This window comes from Siphateles boraxobius, unplaced genomic scaffold (assembly GCF_051911475.1).
Source record: "Siphateles boraxobius isolate OS27281-9 unplaced genomic scaffold, OSU_SipBor_1 48, whole genome shotgun sequence".
Lineage (NCBI taxonomy): Eukaryota > Metazoa > Chordata > Actinopteri > Cypriniformes > Leuciscidae > Siphateles > Siphateles boraxobius.
In genome coordinates, this window is record NW_027509119.1 from 14390682 (window position 1) to 14402967 (window position 12286).

General features: G+C 44.1%; 1 protein-coding gene and 1 long non-coding RNA gene across 2 annotated transcripts in view; both read left to right on the forward strand.

Moving 5' to 3' along the window:
• Window positions 1-268: 268 nt before the first annotated feature.
• LOC143710834 (uncharacterized) overlaps window positions 269-12286 on the forward strand; it is a 146471-nt gene continuing 134453 nt past the window's right edge. Inside the window, exon 1 of the long non-coding RNA XR_013194655.1 lies at window positions 269-319. This is a non-coding gene — a long non-coding RNA (uncharacterized LOC143710834). The remainder of the gene's footprint in view (window positions 320-12286) is intronic.
• The window catches only part of pea15 (proliferation and apoptosis adaptor protein 15), a 126987-nt gene continuing 123039 nt past the window's right edge, over window positions 8339-12286 (forward strand). Inside the window, exon 1 of the mRNA XM_077202076.1 lies at window positions 8339-8650. The gene's annotated coding sequence lies outside the window, so the exon portion shown is untranslated. The remainder of the gene's footprint in view (window positions 8651-12286) is intronic.

Consider the following 12286-nt stretch of genomic DNA (forward strand, 5'->3'; position numbering starts at 1 on the left):
CCATCAAGGGGACTGAGGTGGAGCGGTCTGATAGTTATACGTTGTGGCGAACAGGACGGCCGAGGGACGTGAGAGAACGGCGCGCAGCCGTTGGTGAGATTGCTAATGAGCAGCACCTGTGAAGCACACCGGTCTCGCATCTCTCACGGAGGAGCGGAAGCATAAAGGAGCGACGACGTTGATGATCGAGAGAGGAACAGGCCTGTATTTTAGTTGTGTTTGGTTTTTGTATTTGTATTTTATTTTCTTTGCAGTTCTTTATGTTTATTTTTGGTAGCCAGCAGTCGTCCGCGAGGGGCTGCTGGCGGTATTTTTGTTTGTTTGTTTTATTTTAAATAAAGTTTATTTAATTTGGTCGCCGGTTCCCGCCTCCTTCTTCCCTGAACATTGCTACATACGTTTTTAGGACTTCACATCTCAGAAAATCTCAGCTGGGCTAAAAACATTGTGGTAACAGTGAAAAGAGCTCAGCAGAGGCTCTATTTCATCAGAGTGCTGAAGAAGGCCGAACTTCAATGTCAACCCCTAACCCATGTCTACAGAGGCCTTGTTGAGAGCATCCTCACCAGCGGTATTACGGTGTGGTATGGCAATACCACCCTGGCTGAGAGGAAATCGCTGCAACAGGTCATAAAAACTGCAGAGAGGGTTATCGGCTCTAACCTCCCCTCCATGGACACTATACCCAGCGCTGCAGGAGGAAAGCACAAAGCATCCTTAGGGACAAACACCACCCAGCTTATGCTTTGTTTAAGTGGGTGGACACAGGCTATAATCTCAGACACTGCATCTGTTACATTTTTTTACATTTTTATTCATTTAGCTGACGCTTTTATCCAAAGCGACTTACAATTGCTATATATGTCAGAGGTCGCACGCCTCTGGAGCAACTAGGGGTTAAGTGTCTTGCTCAGGGACACATTGGTGTCTCACAGTGGATTCGAACCCGGGTCTCTCACACCAAAGGCATGTGTCTTATCCACTGCGCCATCACCACCCCTACGGCGTCCAGTCTCCCTGAGTCCACCATCTCTCAACGACGAGCGCCCTCTCCTGAGTTCTAGTGTGTTGCATACTCTCTTATTAGTATGCATCATTTGCGCTGTGACTACCATCACCTGTTCTGTATTATTAATCATTGCTCAGCCTTTATCTGCCTCATTAACTGAGCGTTCTGTGCGAAGTATTGCCTCTCTACGTGTGCATGTCCGAGCCGTTTCTGTGCATCAAGTCTTCCCGTATTTCTGATCCTCGCTATACTAACCTTCTCTGATTGTCTGCAGCCTGCCTCTCGACCCACAGCCTGACCTGGATTCTGATTCAAGACGCCTGCCCAGACCTTTACGCCTGTCCCTGTTTACCAAACTGACATCGTCTACCTTCTTCTTCAAGCCTGGTTTCTACCCACAGTCAGCGCGTCCTTATTCAAGAATTCCTGTGTTTCTCTCTGACTGTCTTTGAGTTAATAAAGTTGTTGCATAATGATCTGCCTCAGCCTTCTGATTCGTTACAGCAGGCCTGTGAGTATCAGCACTCACAAGGCCCGTCTGTTTAACAGCTTCGTTCCAGCCACTGTTAGGTTTGTGGAACAGGACATTAAGGAGGGCAAAAAGTACCCCATTACATGTTTTTAATCCAGGTGCATTAACATTATCATTGTAATGACTTGTGCAATACTACTTTATTTAGAGTTTCAACAATGTACAATATTATTCATTTATTTTACCTTTTACAATGTGTATTTATTTGAACTAGAAAGGTTATGTATATACAGTCTCTCTTTTTTGCATTTTTTTAAATGTTTAGTTGTTCTCTGCTCTTCTTTAAAATTATTTTTGTTCTTAATTTAAAAGCTGACTCTGAGAAACGCACAAGATTTTCAATGTACCTGTACTGTAACGTACCTGTGCAAATGGCAATAAACTAAACTAAACATACTACGATTTGCTTTGGCATCTGGCTTTCAATATCACCCATGTATCAAAAATCACAACACAGGAAAACCCTAATTGTGTTATTATGTATTGCATTCATTCAGCCACAGATGATTGTAATGACATCGAACCTGGTCTGTCCTAACACTGAAAGATGGTACCAAAAACTTGCTAATTATCTCAACTTACCATGTGCTTTTTTTTAGTTGGAAAACAGAAGCTGCTATTCTTAGTCCGGTTGTTGAGAAGCATCACCAAACCGTTAATTATTCAAATGCAAGCAGAAATATATTTGAATTTTTGAGTGACAGACAAGTAGAAGGGTGGGGGCACATTGGGGGGCCAATCAGTTTTCAGTTTTTCCCCTCCCCTGTCTACGCCACTGTTTACAATATCACATGGCATACTGTAATGTAAAATGCTGTATTTGATGCCATCGGTCTCCCTTCTTCTGATGCATCTCTGATTAATCTGATGTTACAAAGTCATTGACTGTGTCGTCTCCATTGTTCACAAATTGCAAATCTCTCTCTCTCTCTCTCTCTCTCTCTCTCTCTCTCTCTCTCTCTCTCTCTCTCTCTCACACACACACACACACGCACACACACACACACACGCACACACACACACACACACAATGCATGCACGCAAGCACGCATACGTTGAACAGAGTGGTTTTAATCTAAGATAAATCACTTTTAATGTAAAAATAATTCATTACATTTTGGTTATCCATATCGGAAAACTATGTCTGTAGAATCAATATCAATAGAAATCTATAGGGGTACAATTTATTAATTGATTAACTTTATGAAAGACATGTTACTGTGACATGGGGCCCGGCCGGGCTCAGCCCGAAAGAGTGACGTGGGGCCGCCCTCCCATGGACTCACCAGCTGCAGGAGGGATCGTAAGGGGCCGTTGCTTAGTGGATCGGGCGGCAGTCGAAGGCGAGGGTCCCGACGACCCAATCTCTGGACACGGAAACTAGCTTTAGGGACGTGGAACGTCACCTCGCTGGTGTGGAAGGAGCCTGAGCTTGTGCCGGAGGTAGAGAGATACCACCGACTGGGGATAGTCGGGCTCAACTCCACCCACAGCTTGGGCTCTGGAACCACACTCCTTGAGAGAGGCTGTACTCTCTACCACTCTTGAGTTGCCCATGGTGAGAGGCGGCGGGCTGGTGTGGGTTTGCTTATACCCCCCCAGCTCAGCCGCCATGTTCGTCCCGGTGAACTAGAGGGTCGCTTCCCTGCGCCTTTGGGTCGGGGATAGGTCTCTCACTGTCGTATGTGCCTACGGGCCGAACGGCAGTGCAGAGTACCCGGCACTCTTGGAGTCTCTGGGTGGGGTGCTGGAAAGTGCTCCGACTGGGGACTCCGTCGTTCTACTGGGGGACTTCAACGCCCACTTGGGTGGCGACAGTGACCCCTGGAGGGGCATGATTGGGAGGAACGGCCCCCCTGATCTGAACCCGAGCAGTGTTCTGTTATTGGACTTCTGTGCTAGTCACAGCTTGTCCATAACAAACACCATGTCAAGCATAAGGGTGTCCATCAGTGCACATGGCACCAGGACACCCTAGACCGGAGATCAATGATTGAATTCGTAGTCGTTTTATCCAACCTCTGGTCGTATGTCTTGGTAACTCGGGTGAAGAGAGGGGCGGAGCTGTCAACTGATCACAACCTGGTGGTGAGTTGGATCCGATGGGGGGACTGGACAGACTCGGCAGACCCAAACGCACTGTGAGGGTCTGTCGGGAACGTTTGGCCAAGTCCCCTGTCAGAGAGATCTTTAACTCCCACCTCCGGCGGAGCTTCGACCGGATCCCGAGGGAGTCTGGAGATATTGAGTCCGAATGGACCTTGTTCTCCACCTCCATTGTCGAAGCGGCCACTCAGAACGGTTAGGGTTAGGGTTAAGGTCTTCGGTGCCTGTCGAGGCGGCAATCCCCGAACCCGGTGGTGGACACCGGAATTAAGGGATGCCATCAAGCTGAAGGAGTCCTATAAGGCTTGGCTGACTTGTGGGACTCCTGAGGCAGCTGACGGGTACTGGCAGGCCAAGCGGACTGCAGCCCGGGTAGTTGTGGAGGCAAAAAATCAGGCCTGGGAGGAGTTCGGTGAGACCATAGAGAAGGACTATTGGTTGACTATTCCAACTACAGGGAGATCACACTGTTCAGCCTCCTTAGGGAAGTCTATGCCAGGGTACTGGAGAGGAAAATTTGGCCGAATTTTAGGTGGAATTTTAGGATTCAGGAGGAACAGTGTGGTTTTTGTCCCACGTGGAACACTGGACCAGCTCTATACCCTCTCCAGTGTGTTGGAGGGTTCATGGGAGTTTGTCCAACCAATCCACACTGTGCTTTGTGGATTTTGAGAAGGCTTTCTACTGTGTCCCTCACGGCGTACTGTGGAGGGTGCTCTGGGAGTATGGGGTCTGGGGCCCTCTGCTAAGGGCTGTCTTGTCCCTGTACCACTGGAAAAGGAGCTTGGTTCGCATTGCCGGCAGTAAGTCAGAATTGTTCATGGTGAATATTGGACTCCGGCAGGGCTGCCCTTTATCACGGGTTCTGTTCATAATTTTTATGGACAGAATTTCTAGGTGCAGCCAGGGGCCATAGAGTGTCCTGTTTGGGGACCACATGATTTCGTCTCTGCTTTTTGCGGATGATGTTGTCATGTTGGCCTCATCAGACCAGGACCTTCAACACCCACTGGGACGGTTTGTAGCTCCAAGTTCGAGGCCATGGTTCTCAGTCGGAAAAGGGTTGCTTGCCCGCTTTAGGTTGGTGGAGAGTTCCTGTCTCAAGTGGAGGAGTTCAAGTATCTTGGGGTCTGGTTCACGAGTGAGGGAAGGATGGAACGGGAGATTGACAGACGGATCGGTACAGCTTCTGCAGTAATGCAGTCGATGTACCAGTCTGTCGTGGTGAAGAAGGAGCTGAGCTGTAAGTCAAAGCCCTCAATTTACCGATCATTCTACGTTCCTACTCCCACCTATGGTCATGAGCTGTGGGTCATGACCGAAAGGATAAGATCCCGGATACAGGCGGTCGAAATGAGCTTTCTCCGCAGGGTGGCTGGGCGCTCCCTTAGAGATAGGGTGAGGAGCTCGTCACTCGGGTGGTGTTCAGAGTAGAGCCGCTGCTCCTCCACATCGAGAGGGGCCAGCTGAGGTGGCTTGGGCATCTGTTCTGGATGCCTCTCGGATGCCTTCCCGGGGAAGTGTTCCGGGCACGTCCCACTGGGAATGAGACCCCGAGGAAGACCTAGGACACACTGGAGGGATTATGTCTCCCGGCTGGCCTAGGTTCGCATCGGTATTCCCCCGGAAGAGCTGGAGGAAGTGTCAAGGGAGAGGGAAGTTTGGGCATCTCTGCTTCGACTACTGCCCCCGCGACCCGGTCCCGGATAAGCGGAAAAAGATGGATGGATGTTACTGTGAATGAAACGTTTATATAGATGAAATACTTATTTTGTTGTGAAAAGGTTACTTTGTGATTGTGCGTTTTTTACTAAAACACATGTTTGATGATCTATTGTGATATTAGAACTCTGAGTTTTGAAAAAGTTATTATTAATATGTCATTTTAATTGTCCCAGAAGATCAAGACCTCAGCTGAGATGTAACAGCCTAAAATTCTCATTATAAGGGGAAATCCAGATTTTCATGTGAAATTAAGTGACCTACTTTTCATGATGGGTTAGATTTATGTTACATACTAAGCATATCTAATAAAAACATGGGATTTGAGCCTTTAAAGAGATAGTTCACCCAAAAATGAAAATTGTGTCATCATTTACACTTTTCGTTAAATATCTTCTTTAGTGTTAAAACTAAAATCTCATACAGGTTTGGAACAACATGAGGGTGAGTAGATAAGGACAAAACTTTGGGGTGAACTATCCCTTTAATGCTCTTAACGGGACCCATTTGTTGAAAGTGCCTAACAAATTGACAAGATCCAAAAACTTGTTTTTCTTCTCCAGTTTCCCTCCCTCCCTCCCTCCCTCTCTCCCTCCCTCCCTCCTTTCTCTTTGTCTGTTTGTTTCCTCAGGATGTTTTTAGAAGTTCTTCTATGAGTCTCTTTCTTCTCGGTTTCGTGAACAAGTCAGTCTTGTGACAGCGGGAAAGAACTTCCCCATGAGAGCGTTTCCCAGGGTACAAAAACGCTGCTTTGATATGTCAGGTTTATGGATGCCAGTGTCTTACTCTCATTAGCATGAATGTGTTTTTCTGTCTATGCACTTTAATTTTTGCATGTTCAGGACAAACTGAGCATGCACGCATATGCACATATGCCTGAGGCTATGATATATGAATAATAATGAATACTATTACGTGGTCAACATATGACAAAGCAACTATTGTGCATATGAGGATCAGACCTCAAACAGAAATATCCTCTGTGCATCAGATGCAGAGCAGAATCTGGTTGGCTTTTCACTCCACGACAGCCGCACGTGTGTGATGTAAGTCAAAGCAAACTGGGTCATGGCAGCATGGCGGAATGCCACCGTCAGCGCAGCAACTAAATCCTCTTCTGCACTTACAAATCCCTTTCGAAAAACAAATTAAAAGCTAACTTTGTGTTAACACTGATACCAATGAACTTCATTCTCAACAGCAGGAATTTGTAGGCTACGAATGTAATTTCCATAAAACTGCCTCCTGCTGTAATATGCAAATATTAGGACTGATGCACTGCACTGTGATTAATTGGCTGAGGTCTCTCTCTCAGTTCAATTCATATATTTGTATTGGCATGATAAAAGTACATTCTGTATATTGCCAAAGCACAAAATAGAAAATAGCGTATAATAACTGAAAAAGGATTTTAAAAAACAATAATAAAGACATGCAATCAAGTTCTTTATTACAGTTTTTTCTCGGTCGCTTTGGTGCATTTCTCACATCACTATTTACATTTGACCAACAGTTAGATCAACCTCCACAACATTTAGTCATTTGTGCACATCATAGTAGCAGTTTCTCATTCCTTCCAACAAATTGCAAATGCTTTCGGACATGCATCAATTGCTTTCATACAACTCTCTGCTGTTTTATATACATTATCGTTTGCTTATGTCATGTCAGTCAAAATTAACTATACTTGTGAATGCTAAATAGTCATTCCATATAAAACTAATAGTCCGCAATTGCTTGAGTCATCACATACAAAAATGTTGAACTGAATTGCAAAGACCATATGCAGTAAAAATGTGAAACATACATATTCAGTGTATTATACTCAGTTACCTCACTAAATACAGTAATGTGTAACTTTAATGTCGTTTTCAAATGGCTGTGCAAATAGTATATAGTGCTGTCTTGAGCATTTTCAGGTAGTGTCACCCAGATCTGACGTTTTTGCATTGGAAAACATTTACAGAGTAAACAGTCATAATAAAAACATGACAAAGCCATTCGACTATCTGGTTCATAAACAATGGTATCAGGGCTTTCATCTTGATGACACTGACACTTTCATTGACATGAATACTTCCTTTTGAGGAATGAGCTATCCATTTTGAGCAAGTGACACACTTTTGCAGGTTATCAACTAGATTTTTCAGTTTGTACTAATTGTTTTGAGAACTGCATTAACTGTTGTGCAAATGTAAATAGTGATGTGAGAAATACACCAAGCAACTGAGAAAAACTGTAAACTTCAATGCTTCAATGCTTTACTCTATTCTCTTTAGATTTGCTGTGTATAAAATTTTCATGAATGTAAAGTCGATATTTGGATGTGCATTTTTTTATAGTCTCGAGAGAGCTGTAGGCTAGTTTAACCACGTCCATTATATAACATGGCAAGATCAATAGCTGTTTACATGTGGTGAAAAAATTCGATGAACAAACAAGCATGCTCTGAAACGATTATAAAACAAACATATACAGACAGATAGATAGATAGATAGATAGACAGACAGACAGACAGACAGATAGATAGATAGATAGATAGATAGATAGATAGATAGATAGATAGATAGACATTTCACGGTTTATTGACAAAAGACATGTGCGCCAATAAATGTACTACCCCTTGTGGGCAGATGCAGTACTGCATTGGAGTACATTCAAATCTCCTCCCAAATGTAAACCACTGGAATTCTTTTTAAATTAGTTTAACAATTGTTGTCATATTATACTGTTATTATTTTTAATTTTAAAGATCGACAAGGTGGCTCTTTTCCGCGGATTTATCGCAGCGAGAGAAAGAGCGAGCATGTGGGATTGTGAAATAAAAAGGAGAAGGGATTATCTGACCGGATAGCAAAGTGACATCAGGCCCGAAAAATGTGTGAGTTTGAGGCTGCAGATTCAGACAGTGTGGCTGGTAGAGAGAGAGAGAGAGAGAGAGAGAGAGAGAGAGAGAGAGAGAGAGGGGGGGGGGGGGGGGGGGGTTATAGGGAGAAAAAGGCGTTTCCATTCCATTCTCAACCGGCGAGACGGTAAGAAACGCGCGAGCACGATCGAGTGAACGGACGCTTAAAGTTTCCGTGGCGTCTTCGTTTATTACCACACTAACTTCATCATATTCGCACTCTAGTTTTGATGCTTTTCGCTGCTGTTTTGATTGAACTGTGTTTGTGGTAAACTGGACTTTGTATTTGGGTGGCCAAAGCGCACAGCGGATCTCATCCATCACCACACCGACGAGATCATCACCATCATCATCGCTGGATCGCCGAGCGCCCGGAGTAAGTCACTCCTTGCCAAAATATATGGTAGCATGGCATTATTTGATGAAGCACATCCCTTGGGCATCATTCAAATGGTAGGCTACGCGTACCATGGTATAGTATAGGCTGTTATTTTGTGCTGCGAGTATTTAATACGCGTTTTATTATTATTATTATTATTATTATTATTATTATTATTATTATTATTATTATTATTATTATTATTTTATTGCGAATAGCGGTCGAGGGCGCACAATCCGCCACGCAACCTGACCGCTTTCATTGGCTCGATCCTTCCGGCTGATTAGTCGGCTGAATATGTGCGTCTTTTAATAATTTAATTACAGTTGTGTCGATGAAACAGAACCCGAAAGCCTTCCTATTGTTTTAGAATAATGACTCAATTCCTGATTTTTAACTAAACTTCGCTTGGTTGTTCATGGTGTCATGTTGAGAAATCATATTTCTTTCTTTTCTTTTTTTTTATTCAGCCATGGTGTTGCATAATGTAAGTGATAACAATTTCGGGAATTATATGACATTCCTGTAGATTGTTCAGGTCTTTAACCACCGTGCCTTTATTGTTTTCTCTAACAAAATAGGGCAGTCATTGAACACTTGGTTTTTATTTGCTTAAGGAGCTCAGTAAAACTGCTGTGGAAGCAGTCTGGGCAAACTCAAAATGCAACCTCAGTCATGACAGAAACTCTCTTCCTCTTGGAGTCTTGCTTCCCTGTTCCTTTCACAGCCCGTGTTTTCTTATTGCTTGAACAAAGTAAAACCAGATCCAAGTGTGCAAGTGCATGACCAGATGCATTATCTGGCAGTCACACAGGTGTGTGCATTTCCTGCACCTGGAGAATGGTTTCTGCTCTCCTATCTCATATATTGATTTGTTTTTTGCCTGTGGTAAGGGAAGGAGGCAGCTCAGCAGAAATACACTTCCCTCATTGTCCTTTTGTGTGTGTGTGTGTGTGTGTGTGTGTAGAGCTTTTCAGGCTGGGATTGTTTGCTGGCCAAAGATGCTGGAAACCTTGTTTAACAGAAACTTTAGACCAACAACAAGCCAAACCCGAGCTATACCCAGGGGGCGAAGGGGGTTTAGCAGACATGGGCTGCTGTAAAAGGTTGTCATATAAAAATGAAATCTATGATGTCTGAGGATCACAACCAGGGTGGACAACCCGGTCAACAAGCTGCTGGAAACTTGTGATTAGGGTCAAAACAATGCTACCTCAAATTCTGGTTTAACTCCCCGGAATCACCCAATGAATGAATAGGGTAAAAAATGTATCTAGCAGATATGACCATGAAACTTTCCCAGTTGATTAACTAGATTAATATGAGAAAAAATGTATTACAAGTTTTCTGTAATTTAATGTTTAAATATGAAAAATAGGCATTCTCTAATTAAATATGCACTAATTTGCATATATTTTAATAGACGAAATCTGAGTATTGGATAAAGCCAGGTTCCAAATTATTTTTTCATTGTGTTCACATATTAGATGGGGGAAAAAATTACAGATTGATTTATGGATATCTACTTTTGTTATCCTGTAAATCAGAATATACTGTCAATAGCCTTAAAAAATGGATTTTCGCCATGTTTTTTGGAATAAAATGTCATATAAATCAGGCTAGGAATAATATATTTACATATACAAAATATATTTATAATCTCTCTGCAAATGTCTTCATAATATAACTAGGTACAAGACTGGAACGTTTGGTGTATATATGTGCTACTGAAGAGGAGTTCTCTTACGAGAGTACTCTCGTGTTGCGTAAGCATGGGGGGAGCCCCGGGCTCAATGGTAATGGGAATAAAAAGCCGACAGGATGTGGGTTTAATAATAATAGAAGGCAACATTGTTACCATAATGTAAATGAATGATGTATAGCACAGTATAACAGTCAGGGTAGACATAGTTGGCCTGAACTGAGAACTTATGCAGTCTTAAGGAGCCAAGTCCAACAGAGCTGCACAGATAACTAGACTGATAACAATCCAGCCTGAAGAGCAGGAACTTCTAGGTTATAGAACCTAATAAATGTAGACGGAGAGGCCCAGGCTGCCGCCATACAAATATCTGGACCAGGCCCACGAAGAGGCCACGTCCCTCGTGGAATGAGCTCTAACACCCAAGGGGCAACGGAGGCCTTTAGATGTATAAGCTAATGAGATAGCATCCACTATCCACCTGGAAAGGCTCTGTTTTGAGGTAGCTAAGCCTTTAGTGCGGCCACCGAAAGAAACAAAGAGCTGTTCCTACAGCCTGAAGGCAGCCGACCGTTCCACATAAAATCTCAACACCCTGACGGGGCAGAGGAGATTCACGCCGCACTCACTGTCAGAACCAGAGAGGGCTGACGGAGAAATAACCTGGGCTCTGAAAGGAGTGGAAGGCACTTTGGGGACATATCCATGTCTTGGTTTGAGAATAACTTTGGAGTCATTAGGCCCAAACTCAAGGCACGTCGCGCTAACAGAGAGTGTGTGCAAGTCACCCACCCGCTTCACTGAGACGATAGCTGTCAGGAAGGCGGTTTTAAAAGAGAGATACTTTAGATACACAGACTGTAGAGGTTCAAACGGGTGACCCTTCATAGCCTCTAGGACCAGAGAAAGGTCCCATACGGGAACCGAAGGGGGCCGAGGAGGGTTCATCATTCTGGCTCCCCTAAGAAAGCGAAATATAAGGTCGTTCCTACCCAGTGACTGGCCGGGCGCATGTCTCACAAACGCAGCAATGGCCGATACGTACACTTTGAGCGTGGATGGGGACCTACCCTTATCCAAAAGCTCCTGTAGGAAGGACAGAACCTCAGGTACCCCACAATCGTGTGGATCCACGTCGTGGATTAAGCACCATTCTGAGAACACTGACCACTTGGAAGCATAAAGCCGTCTAATAGAGGGCACTCTAGCTTGCGTAATCGTGTTTAACACCCCATCTCGAAGATCAACGGGTACCCGTTGACGGCCCAAACGTGCAGAGCCCACAGCTCGGGGTGTGGGTGCCAAATCGAACCCCCGGCCTGAGAGAGGAGATCCCTCCTCAACGGGACCAGCCACAGGAGCTGCGTTCGCCTAGGTCTGCTTGCTGCAGAAAATGCATATTAAATTAAAGGGGACATATCATGCTAAAACCACCTTTTTAGCCCTTAAATGCATTTTGTTGTATATTTGGAGTGTTTAAAAGTGCAGAAAAGTTGAAATTATTCTCTTCAGGTGTTTCGTTTATATCTTTATATTCTGTTTTGGTCTTATTGTTCACCCAGTTCAGATTTTTCTGCTTTCTATGACGTTTTCTGAACAATTACGTCACAGTATTTGCAGCGGAACTACCAAAAAAGGACATTGACTACCGGCCCAACATTTCGATCAATCCGCCATTATTATTCCTCGCTCCGATTTTGTAGTCCAAGCTCAATGATGCAGAAGTGTCGAGAGCTCAAGTCAAAATGTTCGGTTGTTGGATGTAGTGACCCACACGCTTCGTTACACCGTCTCCCAGCATCAGAACCTCTTCGAAGTGCCTGGTTGAGTTTTATTTACCAAGGAAATGTTCCCACATCTTTTGGTAAAGTCATTTTCGTGTGCGCGAAGCACTTCGACGATTCCGACTTCAACAACCTCGGCCAGTATAA